The 23,961-nt window shown below is 41.9% G+C and overlaps 1 protein-coding gene and 1 long non-coding RNA gene across 3 annotated transcripts in view; one reads left to right on the forward strand and one right to left on the reverse strand.

The window, feature by feature from the left end:
- LOC6054058 (kin of IRRE-like protein 1) overlaps window positions 1-23,961 on the forward strand; it is an 807,298-nt gene that overhangs the window by 455,999 nt on the left and 327,338 nt on the right. The window lies entirely within an intron of this gene.
- Window positions 12,317-23,346, reverse strand: LOC119767828. Its single transcript, XR_005277735.1, has 5 exons — window positions 23,054-23,346; window positions 22,927-22,994; window positions 22,185-22,863; window positions 13,380-13,447; window positions 12,317-13,315 (listed from the first exon to the last, which is right to left on the reverse strand). It is a non-coding gene; the product is annotated as an uncharacterized LOC119767828 (long non-coding RNA).

The following is a 23,961-nucleotide window of genomic DNA, read 5'->3' on the forward strand; positions in this document are numbered from 1 at the left end:
ACCGATCGGATTCGGGCCCTGATTCAGCACTTTCCTGGGAGAAAAGACACCCTCTGGCCCTGGCAAAAACCAAACCGAATGTGTGTCCTTTCCAGAGAAAGTCTTCTTTCTGTGACACATTTTGCACCCACACAAAAAAAAACTAGCTTTTCCCCCCTCACACTTTCGGTCGAAAATTAAACTTCCACCCACCTTGGCCACAAAGTTTATCTCCCCCCTGGGGTGGGTGTCGATGTGAGGGGTTAAAAAGAACACACACACACACACACAGTAATGTGCCGGCTCAGCCACCCTCACCACCGCACACAAAATGACGATTTGCGCAATTCTCCAGAAGGCTATTTGCCAAATTGAAACCATATCTCGTGCAAAAGTTTTCCGCAAAACTACACACCCGGAAGAAAAAAGCTTCCCGCGGTTATCTTTCTCTCTTGCTTCTGGTCTGGTTTTCGTCCACTTCATTATTACACCCCCTCCGTTTGTGAGGAAGGTTAGGGGAGCTTTCTTGGCGCGAATTTGCTTAAATTCAGAAATTGTTGGGTATTCAGGTGTTTTCTAAATGATGGAATAATTCAACATAAAATCTTTGGGAATGTATCAAATGCATCAGAAATTCGTTGTTGAATAAATTAAGCCGATAATTATCAAACGAAACAAAAAAGTGCTTTTCATTCACTAAAAGTTTTATTTTTAACATAATCAAAAATTTAAATCACATGCCAGAGAAAAATTCTTTGCGACATCGGACATTCATTATTTTTTTAAAATTTGGATGAAATTTATGTGTGCGCAATTCCATGACAAAAAGAGAATCGGTTGTACCGGACATTCTCCGATTTCAATGAAACTTTGTAGACATGTTACCCTACGCTTATATAAGCCATTTTTGTGTATATGGAACCAGTTTCACTCGATAATAACATTCGAGAAGGGCGTAATTGTTTTAAATATTTTAATATTTCGTAATTTAAATATTGCTGTAAGCCGTTCCCTAGTAGCATTTTAGGTTTTAAGTAGGCCATGAAAGCCTATTTAGGCCGTATGAGGGTTTTCAGAACCATGATAAAACCTGTAAGTTTAAAAATGTTACTAGGGTTGCATCGTATCAAAAAGTGGTCAAAGACAAACTTGTAGGAAATAAGACGAGCTTTTCGAAAAAAAATACACAGAATGAAAAAAACACGCCACTTCTAGGAGATTTTTTGATTTTCAAGTTTAAAAGTCAAATTTGAAGGTGAGCCCCCGATTTTTTTTGTCATTTTTTTGTGAAAATAGCCTAAGATGTTACAAAAAGACTCACGAAAAATGCAGAATGGAGCAACTCTCAAAAAAAATACTAAAATCATTTACTAAAACTGTTTTTTTTTAATGTGATCTAAACGTCAAAATTTCCAAAAACGTAATGCGGTTATCGACTCAATTTTACATAAAAGTCTCAATATTGTCCATAGTCCTAAGTCCAATCCTTATGAACATACAGCGGTTTGAAAAATACAAATGTTGAAAAAATAGGTTTTTTGTAGTTTTTTTTTTGCAATTTATCTATGACAGACTTTATTTTTCAGTATCGAAAATATTTTTACCCTAAAGCTTTTACAATTTCCCATATCCTGCATTTTTCAGGAGTCTTCTTGTAACATCTTAGGCTATTTTCAAAAAAAAAATTGAAATTAAAAAACGTGGGCTCATCTGCAAATTTGACTTTAAAACTTGAAAATCAAAAAATCTCATAAAAGTTGTGTGTGTTTTTTTGTGTATTTTTTCAGAATTCCCGTCAAATTCCCTACAAGTTTGTTTTTGACCACTTTTTGATACGATGCAACGGCTTCGAGATACAGCAATATTTAAATTACGCAGTACAAAAATATTTAAAAAACTTACGCCCTTCTCAAATGTCATTATCAAGTGGGAGCCAGTTTCACTCGATAAACACAAAAATGGCTTATAAAAGCGTAGGATAACATGTCTACAAAGTATCATTGAAATCGGAGAGAGTTGTGAAAAAAGTAACTAAAAAAATTCTGTTTTGGGCTGGAATTCCTCGTGTAATTTTTCTTTAACCATAGAAATAATTTTACTACATAGATGATGTTAGGATTAAATGTTCAAACATCTGTATCTTGTGAACAAATTTTTGGATAGATTTGTTATCTTCGGCAAAAAAGTGCTTAGGGCTTCTCAAAAAGAAAATTAGTTACGCTTTTTTGAAAAAAAAAACATAAGACAAACCTAAGATTTCCAAATTTGTGTCCACGTGGTATTTTCGGATATATACCAACAAAATTCAAAATTTGCAAAATGTCTATAAGTGTCCCAATTTATTTAACAGGTAAAAATTAGCGTAGTTTATTGTATTTTAGATAGCTTACAATCTTTTTTGACAAAGAACTTTGACTTAAAGTTTCTATACGAGGTGTCAACAAAAAAAATTCGCAAAACGAAAACTTTACTCGGCGAATTCCGAATTTACGTGACGAAATCGAATTGTAAATATAAGGGAATCATGATTAAATTTGGATCAAACATTCTAATCAGCCATGGCAGATATACAGTTAAATCTCTATTTTACAGATTTTTCGATCACAAAAATCACAAAATTCTGTATTTACAGATTTTTTTTATTTAATGAATAAATTCAAACATTTCAACAATTTAGTTCTTTAATAATGCCTTAAAATGATTAAAAGGTTAAATCTGCTGTTAAAAACATTGAAATGTCTTCTATGGCATTGAAATACAGATAAAATACAGATTTATTTTTAAGAAAATACAGATTTTCCATAAAACAATCTGGCATCGTTGATGCTAATCGATAATTTCAACAACCATCTTGCAAAGTTCTTTGTCGTACTGGTCATGTGTAACAAAACCACCTGCACCTTTTTTTAAGTTCTTTCAATTACAATTTTAATTTTCTGTAATTATCTTTTTTGGCTCCTGATTTTTTAATGACATTTTGCCCCACGGCACACAAAATTTTGAATTAAAATTTGTTGTGGCCAAATTTCTTATTGTTTTTTTTTAGTTCTGGTAGAACTTTCTGAGAATAAGATAAAAAAAAAAAACGCGCATTATACCTAAAAAAAACAAGTTATACAATTTGTCTGAATTACTTCTACATTTTGGCAGAAAGGCTTTATTTCAAGTCCATTCTCCAATTATTTTTTATATGTTTAATATTACAATGAATTCCAACATTTCAGCTATGGCATAAGCAAATCGAAATTTATTTGACAATGTTACCAAATTTTGATCCAAAAAATCATGAATTTTGAAGAACGTAAAAAAAATTATACGAAAAAATGTTTTGACGATCATGATAATGATGTAAAATTTAAATTGAAATCAAAAATATTCTACATGGCTTTTAATTTCTTGCACCGTTCACTAGTTATATCCACACAGTAAAAAAAAATCATAGTAATATGGGTCATTCCATCTCAACTGTGCACGAAAAAGTGCAAATTTGAAAATTACCCTCTCCGATCCTGCTCAAATTTGGCAGAGCTGTTAATACTATCAAAACATGCAAGAATCCAGAATTTCATCAAAATCGGACCACCCCCTCAATTTTTGTACCTCCCCAAAAAATCGACTTTTTGGCGATTTTTGACCAAACCTTCAAGTTTCAAACGACGATAACTCAGGAACCACAAATCTTAGAGGGTCGGTCTTGGACTCAATTTTGAAGTAAATTGGACGTAGAATCCATTTCTGTGGTCAAATTTTTGATTAATTTATTTTTTCTACCTGTATTGCGCAATTGAAAACTTTAAACGGCCGTATCTCAAAACACCCCAACTTATATTTTTAATTTGACCTCACCATCGTGTTCCCCGGCCAATTTTACATAAGAATCACTTATCGACAAAAAGGAATATGTTTCGTTCCAGAGATATCGAATTTTAAAGTTTTGTGTTTTCGAGATTACCTACATCAGCTTCATTCGCCGCATCTGCTAGAAGCACACAGGCGGGCTGATCAATAACTGCTACCTGGTGTTCTAGGAGATGATTAATTTAATTTATTTTTCATAATTTTACGCAAATATTTATTCAAATGGCTAATAGGGAAATTCTGGTATGTTTGGCAGGTTAAGTCCTCGCTCCTAGTTTCGTCCAATTTGCTCATTTTCACTATTTAAACAACAAATTTTGCAAAACTTTTGATAGAAACTTGCTTGTTCACTTCTTATTGAGCTATTTATCACTCGATTTCAGTTGAAAACGCATTTAATCAGCTGTAATTGAATGCCAAAGCGCTGATATGGCAACATAAGAGGAACGCTGGAATTAGATGCTGTTCCCCTACCTTGATCAATCTATTTTTGTGAAAGGAATATTTATTGGGTTATTTTACGTGTTGCTAACCTTTTAGAGTACCTCCGAGGCCATGACTAGGGCCTTCATCATGAGCAGTAGCAAAATAGTGCCATTCAGCAAAAACCCCAAAACCTGCTTTATTATTATTATTATTATAGTTCATTATTGACACTTTACCATAATTTGGCAAATCCTATTTATGGTTTAAAAGATTGATCATATTAAATCAATTTTAATATTGTGAGCCAGCTCCATTTGATTAAAAGAATCCAAGAATGATGTAAGGAAAAAAAATACTGTTGTCCGGACGGTGTCGACATCATCGCAACTAAATTTAGGGAATTAGCCGCTTTGCAGCAGATCAAACTTTGTGATTTTCTTACATTTTTCAGTTTTATACTTTCCAGAAATCCTTTTCCTACTCCTTGTGATCGTCCTTCACTAGAGTACAACGTATCAACAAATTTTATTAATTTTTGTTCATATTTTTTACTCAGTAATGTATTGTGTACTTATTGTTCAGTGTTACTAACAAGATTAATTGCATTTTCCTGCTCGCTCCGTCGGAATCCAATTCTGCCCTTTACTGTGTGTCGTTATTACTCTGTCCTGTGGGTTAGCACAGAAATTCACTTCATTCATTTTTTTGAGCAGATAAACATTCGTGATTCAACTCCAGTTTCCTACAGTGTTATACAGTAAATTTTTGCCCAATTTGATAAAGATTATTTATGATGAAATATTATTTCAATAAATGACCAGGTAGCAGTTATTGATCAGCCCGCCTGTGTGCTTCTAGCAGATGCGGCGAATGAAGCTGATGTAGGTAATCTCGAAAACACAAAACTTTAAAATTCGATATCTCTGGAACGAAACATATTCCTTTTTGTCGATAAGTGATTCTTATGTAAAATTGGCCGGGGAACACGATGGTGAGGTCAAATAAAAAAAATAAGTTGGGGTGTTTTGAGATACGGCCGTTTAAAGTTTTCAATTGCGCAATACAGGTAGACAAAATATATTAATCAACATTTTGATCACGGAAATGGATTCTACGTCCAATTTCCTTCAAAATTGAGTCCAAGACCGACCCTCTAAGATTTGTAGTTCCTCAGTTATCGTCGTTTGGAACTTGAAGGTTTGATCAAAAATCGCCAAAAAGTCGATTTTTTGAGGAGGTACAAAAATGGAGGGGGTGGTCCGATTTGGATGAAATTCGGGATTCTTGCATGTTTTGATAGTATCAACAGCTCTGCCAAATTTGAGCTGGATCGGAGAGGGTAATTTTCAAATGCTGTTCCGCTTCAGATGGAATGACCCATATTGCATCTGAAAAAAGAGTTCATCTTTTATGTCAGAAAATATGTGTAATTTTCCTCTGAAATTGTGTGATTTTACCACTTTTCTAGTGTAATGTCTCTTTTCCAGTCTCCAGTCAGTCACTTTTGAAATGTTAGTATAGTTTAAAAACTAAAAATATTGTTTTCAAAAAGATCGGATGATTTCAAGAATGTTTGAAATTTCAACATTGAAAATCGGGCCATTAGTTTCTAAGATATCGACATTAGAAAATGGTGGGTTGTTACCCTGATTTTAAACCTTTTACCTTAAAATGGCTATAACTTGAAAACCGCGCACTTTATCAAAATTTCATTTAAGTACTTTTTGATTGAAAATTCAGCATTGGTTCAAAAAATCATGACCATCCTGAATATTTCCGAAAAGTTGGCATGTGATGTCCTCTAAAATAAATCAGAAAACGAAAAAAAATAAAAATGTTTTTTTTTTTTTTGCAAAATGAGTTTTGGTGACAAAAGGTGAAATTAAAAATTACCATTTTTTTCCGCGTATCTTTTTTTTCAGTGTAGTCCTTATCCATAATTACAACTTTGTCGATGACATCAAATCGATCAAAAAATTCCATCTTAAAATACAGATTTTTGAATTTTCATATATCATTTTTGTATCGATAGCTGCCAAATTTGTATAAAAAAGTATAGCTCAGCCTTTTTATTTTTTTTTTTCATGTTATCATGAATTTAAAAAAAAATAAAATCAAGTAATCAAAAAAACTATTTTCATCTGGAACATATAAAAAAATAGTTTTTTTTCTATAAGTTTTTTTGTTGAAACTCAATATTTTGGTGAAAAAAGTTTTATAAAACATTTGGTAATTTTCAAAGGATGTAACAAATTTTTCAGAGAAGAGAGAACTTTGCCGAAGACAATAAATCGATTAGAAAGACCATCTCAGCTTCCAAATTTATTAATATTAAAATTGCCTATTTGTTTGGAAATTTGCCAAAAATGTATGAAAACTTGTAAACAAATATGATCAAAAAGTAACTATTATTTTCTAAATCAAAATGTCCCGTAACACTAGCTGCTTTCACCTCCTAGAAGCAACCACCCCCTCACTTCACTTTAACTTGACCTTTGCACGCTTCGAAAAGAAAAAAACAGCCGCAAGGATAGAGAGAGCCAAGTTTTGATGGTGAATTCCACCGAACCGGGTAGTCCATCCGCGCCCAGCCCGTCCGTGTGAATATGAAGCGCGCTCGCCACTCCGAGCATTCCCACGAAAAGTTAAAATGGAGCCCGTGTTGTTTCAGCCATCCAACGATGTCGGAGCCCTGCGAGCGGCTAATAAATTGCCTCTTCTAATTGAAATAGATGATGTGCGGTTTTCGGGCGAAGAGAATTTGTGCGCAGATGGAATAGGTTCCACGCGCGGGAAAATGCCCTCAGGATGTGTCTGGATGTTCAAGGGCGAAGGTTTCCCATCATGACCACAGAAATGGGGATTACAGTGGATTACTGGGAAAACGGTGCTTTGATGATGTTTGAGCTCTGTCTGGAAAATGGTTCAACGAGATGAGAACAAATTTACTAAGATATTTTGTACTTATTGAGTTCTTTAAAGAAAAATGCTCCAGCAAATAAATTTGTTGTTGTATTCTATCTATTTTTGTTTTGTTTGTAGATTTCCCCTTGTTAAGGAGTCTCGGTCCACCATTAACCGAATTAGGTCAACAGTGGATTTCCTTCCTTAAAAATAACCCTCCCTTCCCTCGTCAAGTCCCCATTTTCGCACCAATTTTCAAATCGAAATTCACCCAACTGAACTAACACACTCACTGCAGCGTGTCGTATTTGCTCCGTCCTGAAACCCAAAAAAATAAAAATAAAAGTACACCGCCACTAGTAGTTCCCAAAAACAAAAGTAACCCAGCAGAAGGGAAAGAAAATATTAAGCAAACCCGCTCTGATTACAATTTTTATCGACCGCAAATTACTCCCATTATTGGCAGCAATTTTACTTTTCCTTTGTCCCAAGTCCCAGTTCCGCAGGCACACACACACACTCACACATACACCCAACCTGGAAACTTGTAAGGGAAAATCGAGTGAAAAAAGGTTGCCACTCATCCTACGTCGGATTGGTTGGGTTTGGTTCAACTAGTGCAAATAGGGTTACGATAAAAAAAAATCTTAAAAAAAACGTTTTTTTTTTTTCTGAATATGATTCAGAGTCAGAAGTCAGAAGTCAGAAGTCAGAAGTCAAAAATCAGAAGCCAGAAGTCAGGAGTCAGAGTCACAGAATCAAAGTCAGGTTCAAGGTCAGAGTCATAGTCACAGTCTTATAGTCAGAGTCAGGGTCACATCAGATTCAGAGTCAGAATCACAGTCAGAGTAAGAATCGCAGTCAGAGTCAGAATCACAGTCAGAGTCAGAATCGCAGTCAAAATAAGAATCGCTGTCAGAGTCAGAATCGCAGTCAGAAGCAGAATCTCAGTCAGAGTAAGAATCGCAGTCAGAGTCAGAATTGCAGTCAGAGTCAGAATCTCAGTCAAAATAAGAATCGCAGCCAGAGTCAGAATCATAATCAAAGTCAGAATCGCAGTCAGAGTAAGAATCGCAGTCAGAGTCAGAATCTCAGTTAGAGTCAGAATCTCAGTCAGAGTTAGAATCGCAGTAAGAGTCAGAATCGCAGTCAGAGTCATAATCTCAGTTAGAGTCAGAATCTCAGTCAGAGTCAGAATCGCAGTCAAAGTCAAAATCTCAGTCAGAGTAAGAATCGCAGTCAGAGTCAGAATTGCAGTCATAGTCAGAATCGCACTCAGAGTCAGAATCACCTTCAGAGTCCGCATCGCACTCAGAGTCAAAATCGCAGTCAGAGTCATAATCTCAGTCAGAGTCAGAATAACAGTCAGAGACAGAATCACAGTCAAAGTCAGAATCGCAGTCAGAGTAAGAATCACAGTCAGAGTCAGAATCTCAGTCAGAGTCAGAATCACAGTAAGAGTCAAAATCGCAGTCAGAGTCAGAATCTCAGTTAGAGTCAGAATCTCAGTAAGAGTCAGAATATCAGTCAGAATATGAATCGTAGTCAGAGTCAGAATCGCAGTCAGAGTCAGAATTTCAGTCAGAGTCAGAGTCAGAATCGCAGTCAGAGTAAAAATCGCAGTCAGAGTCAGAATCGCGGCCAAAGTGAGAATCGCAGTCAGAGTCAGAATCGCAGTCGGAGTAAGACTCGTAGTCAGAGTCAGAATTGCAGTCATAGTCAGAATTGCAGTCAGAGTCATAATCGAAGTCAGCGTCAGAATCGCAGTCAGAGTCAGAATCGTAGTCATAATCAGAATCTCAGTAAGAGTCAGAATCGCACTCATAGTTAGAATCTCAGTCAGAGTCAGAATCGCAGTCAGAGTCAAAATCTCAGTCAGAATCAGAATCTCAGTCAGAGTAAGAATCGCAGTAAGAGTCAAAATGTCAGTCAGAGTCAGAACCGCAGTCAGAGTCAGAATCTCAGTCAGAGTCAGAGTCTGAGTCAGAATCTCAGTCAGAGTCAGAATCTCAGTCAGAGTCAGAATCGCAGTGAGGGTCAGAATCGCAGTCAAAGTCAGATTATGAGTAAGAGACTGAAGAGGACCTTGAATCGGAGTTGTAGTTGACAACCAAACAAAAACAAAAAAATCTGGCAACCCTAACCCAGAAAAAAACCAACAAAATATGTGCTCCGGGAACAGTAAAGTAAATGCAAACCGGATTTTCCGGAAAAAACGAGCTTGATTTAGTCCAACGCTGTAGCAATTGTACCATGAGCAGGCGAAGAACAAAGAATCATCCCAGCTAGTGAGACTAACTAACTGACTGACGAGAAGGACGTGAACGTTGAAGCTTGCCCATGGGGAGTTCGGGAAACAAAAGTCGTTTGTCTAGCTTGACGTTCGACGTCCTCTGAGCTGACGGTGTGGTGGGATGAGAGTGTGTGTGTGTGATTGGAATAAATTCTGCCAATATGGAGCAATTTGTTTAGCACTAGTCGGAAGCTGAGGAGTCTTGCATGCATTTTGTGGATTTGTTAGTTGAGCTTTTGGATGCCCAAATCAGGGCCAAATTAGCTCTGGAGATTATCAGCAGAGGTTGATTCAGTGTCTGATGCTTTCAGATAATCCTCTTCAAGTTACAGTCATCCTAATAACACTTCAAGTAGTGATCCAGGAAGCTCCAAAATAACCTTAACAACGAAATTTAGATCATACCGACCCATAAATTACGGACTCTATGCAGCATCCTGCTCTAATGCAGAAAACGTGCACTAAATAGGGTGTAAATTTAGCTAAAGTATAACTCCTGGCAACCCCGCCTCCTACTAAAGAAGAATTTCCAGGGAAGGTATCCGGAAGTCCGTGCGCACTTCAAAAAGTGCTGGAAGCTCGGCTGTCCTGCAAAACACTCACGCTGGGAAAAACTTTATCTACGCTCTGGATAAATTCGCCTGATCTTCTTATCGCACACACATATCACACACAAACACACACACACATGTTTACACAAAGTGCACTTGAAAGTTCAATGCTAACCAGGTGAAGAAGAAGAAGAAGGAGCGAGGACTTGAGGTAAGGGTTTGCTTTTTCCGGACAAGCAAATAAATTGTCCTCTTTTGTCCTGGACTCCAATTTCCACTCCACAAAGTTGAAGCCCTGGCGGCGTCATGCTCTCTTGGCGTATTTAGCTTAGAGCCATCATAGTTCAAAGGGTTTCGGTTTTTCCATTCGGTCTAGTTTTGGATTCCAAATCAAAACCAAAACCAAAAGCAAAACCAAAACTGAACCTGAACCTGAACCTGAACCTGAACCTGAACCTGAACCTGAACCTGAACCTGAACCTGAACCTGAACTTGAACCTGAACCTGAACCTGAACCTGAACCTGAACCTGAACCTGAACCTGAACCTGAACCTGAACCTGAACCTGAACCTGAACCTGAACCTGAACCTGAACCTGAACCTGAACCTGAACCTGAACCTGAACCTGAATCTGAACCTGAACCTGAACCTGAACCTGAACCTGAACCTGAACCTGAACCTGAACCTGAACCTGAACCTGAACCTGAACCTGAACCTGAACCTGAACCTGAACCTGAACCTGAACCTGAACCTGAACCTGAACCTGAACCTGAACCTGAACCTGAACCTGAACCTGAACCTGAACCTGAACCTGAACCTGAACCTGAACCTGAACCTGAACCTGAACCTGAACCTGAACCTGAACCTGAACCTGAACCTGAACCTGAACCTGAACCTGAACCTGAACCTGAACCTGAACCTGAACCTGAACCTGAACCTGAACCTGAACCTGAACCTGAACCTGAACCTGAACCTGAACCTGAACCTGAACCTGAACCTGAACCTGAACCTGAACCTGAACCTGAACCTGAACCTGAACCTGAACCTGAACCTGAACCTGAACCTGAACCTGAACCTGAACCTGAACCTGAACCTGAACCTGAACCTGAACCTGAACCTGAACCTGAACCTGACCTGAACCTGAACCTGAACCTGAACCTGAACCTGAACCTGAACCTGAACCTGAACCTGAACCTGAACCTGAACCTGAACCTGAACCTGAACCTGAACCTGAACCTGAACCTGAACCTGAACCTGAACCTGAACCTGAACCTGAACCTGAACCTGAACCTGAACCTGAACCTGAACCTGAACCTGAACCTGAACCTGAACCTGAACCTGAACCTGAACCTGAACCTGAACCTGAACCTGAACCTGAACCTGAACCTGAACCTGAACCTGAACCTGAACCTGAACCTGAACCTGAACCTGAACCTGAACCTGAACCTGAACCTGAACCTGAACCTGAACCTGAACCTGAACCTGAACCTGAACCTGAACCTGAACCTGAACCTGAACCTGAACCTGAACCTGAACCTGAACCTGAACCTGAACCTGAACCTGAACCTGAACCTGAACCTGAACCTGAACCTGAACCTGAAATTGATTTTGTGAGGAAGACATCAGCCACTGAGGCGGTTTCCTATCAAATTGTGACAACAGAGCACACCTGTGACAGTTTGAAGAACCACTCGGACAATCCTGGCATGGTCAGAAGATTAGACCTACAAGTGGTGTTAGGAGGGAGGGAGGGGGGTGTGGCAAAAAGTCCTGTCCATCCAGCTGTCTTGGGCAAACTCCTTCAAGCTGTTGATTTTGTGTGTTTGGTGTGAATGTGTGTGAGTGTTTGTGTGCATTTGGTAAAAGTTTTATCCCCACTCATTGGTGTGATTCAAATGAGTAGACACACTTTTCTAGTAATAAAAGTCTGGGGGGCTAGTGAGCTTTGCAAAAGTGTTGATTACAATTTTGGGGCTGCTTGGGGTGTAACGTTCCGTTCTGTTCCTCAAGTAAAACGGCTTAAGCGCCACCTCTCCAAATGAAAGGACCGTTAACTCCGATTAAATTTACCCGGTTTGAGACAACCCTTCTCAGGGCAGGCCAACAGATTATCAGAATCAGAAACACCAATTCGACCAACCAAGTGTACCGAGATGACCAGACTGGACGGAATCTAACTGTAAAGGCAAAGAAGCAGCAAAACTAGGAATAGGGATTGAGACTTTGGTTAACTGAACTTTAGTCCAAGAGCGGAACTTCTAACTTCCGACTAAATACGACCCCAAAGACTAATTTAGGATGACAACTTTTCTCGAAGTCGATAAATATAGTAAAAAGTCAAAATTCGTACGCGAACAACAAATTAAATTTATTGAATTTGTCAAAGAGTATTTTATTCGGCGAAATTTCAATTCAGAAGAGTTCGCAATTCAGATTTGGACACAGGCAATTCCCTTTATTGCAATCTGGCCTAGATTTTGTGACGTCACACCTGACTCTGCGGGGTCTGACTGTTTGGCGCGACGCGCAAAGAATCGACTTAAGCTAGCAAGCTACTCTAGGGATTAATCTTGGTGTTTTTCAGGGGAACAGGGGCGTTTATATAATGCAAAAAGATAGATCTGACCTTATAGTTGTTCGTCGGTCCTACCGGATGTCCCACGGCGATCCCACGTAGCTGCGCACGTTCGTTGTCTCGTTCGGTTGGCTCGATCGGTTTCACGCACCTCTTGACGCACGTGTCTCATGCGGCGGGCTGCTTACATCCACGTGCAGACTTCTCGGAGGGCGGCCTAGGGTTTGTGCTCAAGGTTTGTAACGGGTTTTGGGATGGCCAGAATCCTGGCAGTGGTCAATGGGCCCTCGTGCGTGGACAGATCATCGGGGTAAAGGCGTCCCCGGGCGTCGGTGGAGTTTTCCGAGCGGTGTAACGGGCTCGGTGTCGCACGTCTTGGCTTAAACGAGGTTTGCGTCCCGACTTCGTCGGTGCGGTACGGCTTTGTGTTGACGTAAAGCGGTGCCGCTGACAACCCACTGGAAGTGACGTGTGCGCCACTAGCGTACCGAAGTACTAGATCACAATGGCTGCGTCCGCAACCGGTAAATAGCACAACCCTGGCTTGCTGCTGGCTTTAACCCTCAGCGAAACAGGATGATCCCAAACGAATCCTGACGCTAGCGACGATTCCGAACGATTCCGGACGAGTTTCGTCACTGACCGAGCACGCGGTGTGCCTAACCTCTAATTTCGATGGGCTTCACAATGGCTTCCAGCCCAGACAACTTGCCCACGTTAACTAGGGCACCTAATCAACGCAGTAACCGCAATTAGCTTTCACTATACCACAAAATGCTCATAAAAAGTCTTACCTGATACCAAGTTTCCAAAATATTCTTAATTCCAGCAGCAAATTTCACTTGTCATTTGACAAAATCAACTAAATAAATCAAAAGCAAAATTAATGCATAACTTTTATTACAAAACGATCGCGCTTACTTCAAAAAAAGTTGAGAAAGAGCGCACTCTCAACAAAGTTCTCGTTTTTTTAATTTGCACTCCACTTTATAAAAATGACTTGTTCACAGGTCAAAGTACTCCACCAGAAAGAAAGAGCTTCCCTTTTGGACCAACATGTAAGTTAACCTCGTCTTTGTATGAACGCAATTTTATACGATCATGTGCGACTTGCGTAGAACGGGACTTCTGATTGGTTAAGCTACTGAGAGAGTAAAATGAGAACATTTACTCAAGAGAGCAAGTCGTACAAAAAAGTCTAGCAAGCTTTACATTTGTGGATGTTAGGGACTGAGGGATATCTTTCTTTTAGCCTTTACAGTCAAGAGCCAAATACGCCTGCGGGTAGGCAACCATCTGACATCTAAACCGGTACACAATAGTCGAGCAGTTAGGGTGTTTCATAAAAATCTTACATTCGCCAATACGAACAGCAAAATTTTGAAAATTTGGAAAATTTTCAAAATTTTTATTTTGAGGGATTATCCAGTTTTCTTTTCCACTCAAATGATTTCAAGTGTGGCTAACTTCAAATTAAACGAATTTATAATAAAAATTAAGGAACAGATTAATATTAAACAAAGTTATTACCGACTTATAATCATTCTAAACCATCTTTACCAACTTACTATCCCAAATACTCATTCATTCCACACTCCTAAACGTTCAGAAGTTTCTTGAATCACTTGCCCAAATGACCTACACTAAATTCACAACCGAAGTTGCCTAAAATTACTCCAAAAATGTTTGGAACCACATGTTCTTATAACTAACTGAACTTATACTTATTTGACTCCAAAAAGATTTGAATAGTTTTTTTTTACCTTTAAGCTAACCGAAGTTTTTTCAGACATATCTGATAATATTTATTCCTAACCAAAACCCAAAAGATTCAAGAACTTCATAAACTTTCTGTTTCCACATTAGCCTTACCTGTAACCAACCAACTAGTTTATCTTTACTTTCCAACACCTGATTTCCATTCCTAACCAACATTCTAACTTGACTTCATTCGAGTATCACAAACTACAGGCCAAATACTGCACAGCCCTACAAAGGGAGTACTAGATTCACCAACACAAGAAAACGAGAGAACTGTCAGATTCGAAACTGTCAAACTTTGTTGATGAGAAAATATTTACTTTTGGTTTCGGATGGATTCGAAATATTAAAAAGTTCCTTGTAGAACGTTTGTGTTCTTTAATTTATCGGACTATTGAAGCTATTTTGGATCTAAAAGGTGTGCTACGGCAAAAATTAAGGGGTAAGTAAGTGTAATTAACTGAAATTAGATCAAATTAGGAAAAATGAATCGGGTACGGGAATTTGAAAACAGTTCTCCACATTTCCAACGAAAACGACATACTGAACGATTTTTTTTTATTTTTAGGTTACATCACCAGCACAGCATAACATTTACAAGCAAAACATGTTAAAAACTGGTTACTTCGGTGCGTTGGAGGATTGTAATCGGTAATAATTGTGTTTAAATCTCTGCCAACGACCGTTTCACTCAAGAAAGCATCACACGCAGTGAAACAGTGTATTTCGAGTCAAAGCTCTCCATGAACTTCTACATAGCTTAGCTTTCGTTTGGCAAACTAAAAGTTGCCCAAATTTATGAATGGAACACCTCGCAATGAGTCTTTTTTTCATGAAATCCTAGTGATTTTCGTGGTGTATTTGAGACCCACCCACTTCTCAAAGTCATAGCTTTCTCATTAATCAACTATCAAAGTTGATTCACGATTGAGGAAACTTAAAGACATCTCAGATCGCTTATGCCGTAGCACCACCCTAGTGTTTTGTAAGGCTGATTCATAGTTTATGCACTTCCGGCAGTAAAGTGCAGTCATAGCTAAAAGTTTATCGCTCACTCATTTATTCGACCTACGCTTTCTTAAGGAACGACCCGTGATACGTCCCGGGGATCCTCTTGCCATTCATGTCCTCCAGGACATAAGTGTTTGTCCCTAACTTCTCCTGTACTCGGGCAGGTGAGAACTTGTTACCGAACTTGCCAACAAAATCCTTCGCCTTGTCAGATAAATGCACGTTCTTCTTGTAGACCAGTTGGCCAACCTCGAACTCGTGACGCCGGTTCGCGCGCAGGTTGTACGGATGAGAGTATTTCTGGTACGCTTTGGCCAGATTTTGTCGCACTACTTCAAACAGCTTCTCCATGTCCGCGCTCCTCTTCAGTGGCTCGGGCTGGTCTGTACTTTCTAGATTTCTCAAGTGCTCATACTCGCGACCGTCGCTGATCATGTTCCGACCAAAGTTCACAAAGTACGGGGTGAAACCAATACTATCATGAATGCTGGTTCGAATCGCCATGACGATCGAGTGGACCGACTCATCCCAGTCCTTGTGATTCTTCCTGTCGTTGAGTGCGCATCGAATCGCTGTGACGATGACGCGATTCACGCGTTCGGATGGGTTCGGTCCGGGATGGTAAACTGCGAGATTCCATTGCTGTACTCCGTATTTTGCCAGCAACTTCCGGAAAAGTTCCGATCGAAAGACTTGAGCGTTATCGGAGATGCACACCGAAGCCGCACCAAACAACGTAAACACCATGTTCTCCAGAAACTGGCAGACAGCTGGAGCAGTCGCGCTTCTCATGCATTGGACAATTACAAACTTTGAAAAGAAATCGCAAACGACCAATATCCAAACGTTGCCCTTCTTCGACCGCGGATACGGTCCCAGGAAGTCTAGCGAGATCATCTCCCACGGGCGCGAGCACAGCTTAGGCTTCCCACAGACTGGACGGACGTTGATATTCGGTGTTTTCGATTCTTTACAGACTTGGCACGCGTAGCAGAACCGTTTCACATCACTGGACATCCGTGGCCAGTAGAATCTTTCACGGATCTTGCAGAGAGTCTTCCAGTAGCCAAGGTGAGCTTCTTCGTGGACCTTCTGGATGGTTGGATGACGATCTTTCATCGGGACTACAAGCTTCCAGCGAAATCCGGGATCTTCAGCTTCCGCAGAATTGGTGATGTACTTGAACACCTTTCCATCGACGATCTTGAAGTCCGAGTACCGGTCCGGATGATGCTCAACCTGCTTCTTCAAGCCATCAACGTACGGATCGGGCAGGTCAACATCGACAACGGAAACGATACGGGAAAGTGCATCCGCAGGTACGTTTTCGGAACCCTTTTTGTACTGTAGGGTGATCTCGTACTTGGACAACTTCAATGCCCAGCGGGCTATCCTGGGGGACTTCGACTCAATACTCATCGTACGCAGGAACGTCAAACTCATGGCATCGGTTTGCACAACGAATTGGCTTCCTTCCACAAAATGCTTAAAATTCTCAATTGCAAGGAGTACCGCCAAGCACTCACGTTCGGTAGCGCTGTAACGTCTTTGGGTACTCGACAACTTCTTAGAAAAGTAAGCAATTGTCCGTCGATCGCCATCTTGGATTTGGACGAGGACTGCGCCAATAGCCAAGTCGGAACTGTCCGTCTCGATGATGAATGGCTTCTCGAAATCCGGATTGGCGAGTATTGGAGCGGAAACCAGAGCGTTCTTTAGCTTCCGAAAAGCTTGTCCCGCCTCTTCGTTCCAACTGAACTTGTTGCGATCCTTTTTTAGCAAATTAGTGATGGGTGTCGTGATTTCAGAATAATTCCGAATAAATTTCTGGTAAAATCCAGCTAGCCCAAGTAATCGCCGAATGTCCTTGACCGACTGGGGCTGCGGATAATCAAGAATCGGCTGGATCTTCGACACGTCCATCGATAAACCTTGCTCAGACAGAACGTAACCCAAGTAACGGATTTGACGTTGGCAAAACTTGGATTTCTGCACGTTGATGGTTAGTCCCGCTTTCCTTAACCGCTCAGCTACGCCACCAATGAGCTCACAATGTTGTTCAAAAGAATCTGACGTGATGATTATGTCGTCCAGGTACACGTAAACAAATGGCTCCAAATCGTGTCCCAGAACTTTGCTCATTAGTCGGGCCATGGAGGCGGGAGCGTTGGTGAGACCAAATGGCATGACTACAAACCGAAAGAGTCCCTTGTTCGTGCGGAACGCGGTCTTATCCTTGGCCTCCGGGGCCAGACCCACCTGGTAATACGATTCGGACAAGTCTATCACTGTGAAATACCGGGACTTGCGAATACGCTGAAGTATACCAAGCATATTCGGGAATGGAAAATCGTCTCGCTTGGTACACGAATTTAATCGTCTCGAATCTAAACAGATCCTCCACTTGCCGTTCGCCTTCTTGATGGGAAGAAGCGGATTCAAGAAGTCCACAGGCCCAGAGCATTCTTCGATAACCCCTAACCGTAGCATACGATCAACCTCGTCATCGATCACTTTCTCCACCGTTGGAGACCAACGGTAACTGGGCATTTTCCGCGGTTGTGTTCCCGGCAGAAGTTCTATGGCGTGTTGCAGTATGTCTGTGCGTCCAAGTTGACCTTCAGCCGTCGCCGGAAGTAGTTTGACCGCTTCAAACAACTCTTGCCGTTCGGCACTGGTCAGCGAATGTTCAGTCTCGATGTCGGAAGCTTGGCTAAGGTGATCTTCGGGGATCTCGATTGTTGGCATCTCCAGACTTTCATCGATGTCCGGTGGTTCTACTTTAAGTTCCACTTCCACTGGAACGATCTGAAAACACACTCGTTGGTCATCCTCGGAGTAGAAGTCCTCTGCGAAGACCATTTCGACAGGTCCGGGTTCGTCACTAGATGAAGACTCTCTTGGCCCATCGGAGTGTCCTGGTGGAATCATCAACCGGAATTTGAAAGCTTCCAGGAAGTCAACACCGAGAATCAACGTCTTGGACACTTCCGGGACGACGATCGTAGGGATTACGCAAGTCTTTGATTCATAAGTGTACGGGACATTCACGTACCCCAAACACGAATACTCCGTACTGTCAGCGGTCTTTATTCGGAGGTTGCAGTTTTGAATTTTCAACCCAAGTTTATCGATCAACTCTAGAGAACTGATGATCGAGATTCCAGCACCCGTGTCTGCTAAACCTTCAATCTTTTCCCCGAGGATCTGGACTTGTAGATGAGGACAACGTTTAAACGTAGTCGAAATGTTGTAGTTCTGGCTAAACGGGCGATAATTGTTGTTGGGAACGCTTGGGTTGTCGTTAGTAGGTGATCGGTTCCCTTCGTCACCTAACTCTACTCGTTTTTTGAACCAAACAAGTTGTGCCGCTTCGGGCACTGTGAAGCGACCGTGTCCTCCTGACCGCAGATGTGGCAGAAGAACCGTTTCTTCTGGGAACAGTCCCTCCACATATGTCCGAGTTGACGACAGTTCCAACAAGCTTCTTCAGCTCGACGCCGCGGAGCAGGAACCGGTTCCAACGTAGAACGATTAGGCCGAGCAGGTTTCGGCTGAACCACCAACACCTCGGGTTCATCCACTTCGTCATCCTCGTCGTACGGTTCTTCGTCGACCGCGATTTGATTTACCCCGGGTTTTCCTTGCCGCGGATTGTTCAAGGTTCCCTCGAGTGCGTCAAACTGAAAACATAATTGGGAAAGATGCGTAAGTGACTCCACTCACCAATAACAATCGACGTTTGTAGGACATTTTCATGTTTTCGGTCACAAGGTTGTACAACTCTGCCTGACTCATGGGGTGAACCATCCTACTGGCCATCGACTCCATGTCGGTGAGATATGCGCTGAACTTTTCGTTCGGCTTCTGCTTCCGGAGTCTCATCTCGTCGCGGATGAACTTGTCCCTATTTGGATTATCATAGCGCATCCTCAAATACGCTACCAGCGTCTCCCATGTGTCGAGCTTGTAGTCGTACGCCATAAACCAGGTATAAGCATCGTCCTTGAACAGCAAGTGCGCGTGAACTCTCAACTCGGCAGTCGATACCTTGTACGACCTGCTCATACAAGCAATCTGTCTCAAAAATCCGCCACAGGATACGGGCTCGCATCACCAGAAAACTTCGGCCATTTCTCGATAATGTTGCACGTTTGATGAGGTAGACGTTGACGTCCATATCCTTGCGAACCGCCCTGCAACATCGGCGGGAATTCATTGGGTCGTCCGTGACCAGCGTTGGGATCCGAAGGTCCCGGAACGGGCGGGTCCCAGAACTGATCTGCTGGATTTGGCGGGAGTTGCAAGTTTTGGCTGTCCAAGAGCAATCCATTTCCTCGGGATTCTTGCTGTTGAAACCCGACGTCAGATCTTGGTACCGGCTGAGCTTCGGTTACAACAGGACGGTTGAAGTTTGGCAAGATTCGTGAAGAGTCCACCATCCCAGGTAACGTTGTTTGAGTCGAACCCCCCTGGATCGCTGTAGGCAGCTGGAATGGCGGGTCCAAGTTGATCTGGAACGGCACTGTCTGAGGCACGGCGCCAACACCTCGGGAAATGTTGGTCACTTCCGAATCATGTATGCCGACGTTCGTAATCTGTTCCACCAAACCGTCAATCGACTGCTGATGATCTTCAGGGCACCTGGGTCCGTTATGAATAATCGAGTTAACGCACGCTTTTATGTAACCTTGGATTTCGTCAATATGAACAAACTTACTCATATCCAATTGTCTTCTAGCTCCCTCTGGAACGGTCGTCGTAGGCTGGGTAGACTGCAACAACGGAGTTGGACGGGTAGCAGTAGCGGACACGGTTGGGGTCGACGTATTCATCGCGGTGAACGAGCTAACAACGCTGGATCGTGAATCTTCGCGGGTCATGGTGGGCTTCACCGAATTCATAGCTTGTACGAATGCACTGCGGAACTCCGGGGTCTGAAACAGAACCGACAAATCCGCGCTATCGATCGACGGAGATGTTGCCATAGGGTTCTCCAAAAACACCTTGAGTTGTTCGTACACCTTGTCCAGCGACGGACGTTTCGGGATGGCTCCAGTATTGATCGATGTCACAGGCGGGGCGGAGGACGTCGTCGGCGACACTCGCAGTGGCGACATCGAGGTCGATCCATCACCGCAGGACGACACCAAAACCGATGTCGTTGTAGCTGTAGTACCCCCCCAAGCGCCTTCGTCTTCGGCACTCGTTACTTCAGGTACAACAAGGTCCGCTGTCGAAGTGCTTGGAAGTACCGGTACCGCCTCGACATTAGTCCTGACATTCGGGTTCAAATCTGAATCTGGCAACTGGCGAAAAGGAATTTTAACTCCGTGTGGTGATTTGACCACCAGAAAGAGGTCCGTTTGCGGGACGAACTGATTCATGTCGACCTTGAAGTATTTTATCGCGAGTCGGTTGATTAAGTCCAACAACAGCTCCTGGTTATCCAGTGTGCGTCGATCTCCTGCCACATAGCGCCGAACCCGTTTGTGATAATGAACCAGTCGGGACCAGCAACCTTTTGGCTGGTTATTTTCCATCCGGTGTACAATCTCCTGCAGATTCTGCGGCACGATCGTGTAATCCTCCTCCAACGAATAGCCTTCAATGAGTTGTACCTTTTCGGTTTCCGGTTCGCGCAAAGCTTGACGGAGGTTCCTCATGCGCGTAGGCAATGACACGTTCACGGGCAAATGGCGCAGCGCTAGTTCGTAACTAATTTCGTCTTCGTACAGGTCGTTCGCGTTAATCTGATAATACTGCTCCATCTTGCGAGCGTGAGGTCAATTATACGTGAGACGACAAAAGTAAATAATAAAGATTGACTGAAGTTAAGTACTTACTAGACTAATAAGACAGCTCCTAATGACTATTATTTTAAGTAAACCCAAATCCGAAACCAAAGATCTCAATTACCCAAGAGTATAATAAGGAAATAATGTTATAACTTGTACCAAACTGTAAGAGAAAAGTCACTGAACGATTCTTGTAATCCACTGTAATCAACCCAACTTCCAGACCAACTAAACTTAACTAATTTTCCCAAATCTTAAAATAAGCCCAACTTATAACTTCTCAACAAACCAGGTTCAAGAGTCGATTCAGTGATTGAGACTATTGTAACTAACTTTTCAGAAAATTCCACCCAAAATCTGTCTTTCGGGCCCCACGTTGGGCGCCAAAATGTAACGTTCCGTTCTGTTCCTCAAGTAAAACGGCTTAAGCGCCACCTCTCCAAATGAAAGGACCGTTAACTCCGATTAAATTTACCCGGTTTGAGACAACCCTTCTCAGGGCAGGCCAACAGATTATCAGAATCAGAAACACCAATTCGACCAACCAAGTGTACCGAGATGACCAGACTGGACGGAATCTAACTGTAAAGGCAAAGAAGCAGCAAAACTAGGAATAGGGATTGAGACTTTGGTTAACTGAACTTTAGTCCAAGAGCGGAACTTCTAACTTCCGACTAAATACGACCCCAAAGACTAATTTAGGATGACAACTTTTCTCGAAGTCGATAAATATAGTAAAAAGTCAAAATTCGTACGCGAACAACAAATTAAATTTATTGAATTTGTCAAAGAGTATTTTATTCGGCGAAATTTCAATTCAGAAGAGTTCGCAATTCAGATTTGGACACAGGCAATTCCCTTTATTGCAATCTGGCCTAGATTTTGTGACGTCACACCTGACTCTGCGGGGTCTGACTGTTTGGCGCGACGCGCAAAGAATCGACTTAAGCTAGCAAGCTACTCTAGGGATTAATCTTGGTGTTTTTCAGGGAACAGGGGCGTTTATATAATGCAAAAGATAGATCTGACCTTATAGTTGTTCGTCGGTCCTACCGGATGTCCCACGGCGATCCCACGTAGCTGCGCACGTTCGTTGTCTCGTTCGGTTGGCTCGATCGGTTTCACGCACCTCTTGACGCACGTGTCTCATGCGGCGGGCTGCTTACATCCACGTGCAGACTTCTCGGAGGGCGGCCTAGGGTTTGTGCTCAAGGTTTGTAACGGGTTTTGGGATGGCCAGAATCCTGGCAGTGGTCAATGGGCCCTCGTGCGTGGACAGATCATCGGGGTAAAGGCGTCCCCGGGCGTCGGTGGAGTTTTCCGAGCGGTGTAACGGGCTCGGTGTCGCACGTCTTGGCTTAAACGAGGTTTGCGTCCCGACTTCGTCGGTGCGGTACGGCTTTGTGTTGACGTAAAGCGGTGCCGCTGACAACCCACTGGAAGTGACGTGTGCGCCACTAGCGTACCGAAGTACTAGATCACAATGGCTGCGTCCGCAACCGGTAAATAGCACAACCCTGGCTTGCTGCTGGCTTTAACCCTCAGCGAAACAGGATGATCCCAAACGAATCCTGACGCTAGCGACGATTCCGAACGATTCCGGACGAGTTTCGTCACTGACCGAGCACGCGGTGTGCCTAACCTCTAATTTCGATGGGCTTCACAATGGCTTCCAGCCCAGACAACTTGCCCACGTTAACTAGGGCACCTAATCAACGCAGTAACCGCAATTAGCTTTCACTATACCACAAAATGCTCATAAAAGTCTTACCTGATACCAAGTTTCCAAAATATTCTTAATTCCAGCAGCAAATTTCACTTGTCATTTGACAAAATCAACTAAATAAATCAAAAGCAAAATTAATGCATAACTTTTATTACAAAACGATCGCGCTTACTTCAAAAAAAGTTGAGAAAGAGCGCACTCTCAACAAAGTTCTCGTTTTTTTTAATTTGCACTCCACTTTATAAAAATGACTTGTTCACAGGTCAAAGTACTCCACCAGAAAGAAAGAGCTTCCCTTTTTGGACCAACATGTAAGTTAACCTCGTCTTTGTATGAACGCAATTTTATACGATCATGTGCGACTTGCGTAGAACGGGACTTCTGATTGGTTAAGCTACTGAGAGAGTAAAATGAGAACATTTACTCAAGAGAGCAAGTCGTACAAAAAAGTCTAGCAAGCTTTACATTTGTGGATGTTAGGGACTGAGGGATATCTTTCTTTTAGCCTTTACAGTCAAGAGCCAAATACGCCTGCGGGTAGGCAACCATCTGACATCTAAACCGGTACACAATAGTCGAGCAGTTAGGGTGTTTCATAAAAATCTTACAGGGGCGATTAAATAAATAAAGGGATGTAAGGACAAAAATGTGTGTGTGACATGTCTGTGAAAGTTGGGTACAGCGGTCATACAATTAATTACTGTTTGCATTCCGGGCTTCCGGGCTTGAACGGATGGGTTACCAACAGTGCGGTGACCTACTTTTAAAAGTGACTTAACGTCAGTTTGCTGGGTGATGTGCTGTGACATTTAGTTTTCTGCTTATTAAAAAAGTTTGTTTCTCATGTTGTTGCTTTCACACAAAGGATCAATAATGTCTATGCTTTTGGTGCCTTTGAAAAATGTGTGTTTTGAGAAAAAATTCTAAAATATCACATGTATTTTTCTCACAATTCCTACCTCAGAACTCCAAACATTCTCGCCTAAAATCACAAATCGTTGCAAATTTACACCCCAATCTTGATCTCATTAAACAACACCCCCTTCTCTCTCACTTGGGCCCCTTATTTCCTTCATTTTC

Source organism: Culex quinquefasciatus, chromosome 2 (genome assembly GCF_015732765.1).
Source record: "Culex quinquefasciatus strain JHB chromosome 2, VPISU_Cqui_1.0_pri_paternal, whole genome shotgun sequence".
NCBI classification, from domain to species: Eukaryota; Metazoa; Arthropoda; class Insecta; order Diptera; family Culicidae; genus Culex; species Culex quinquefasciatus.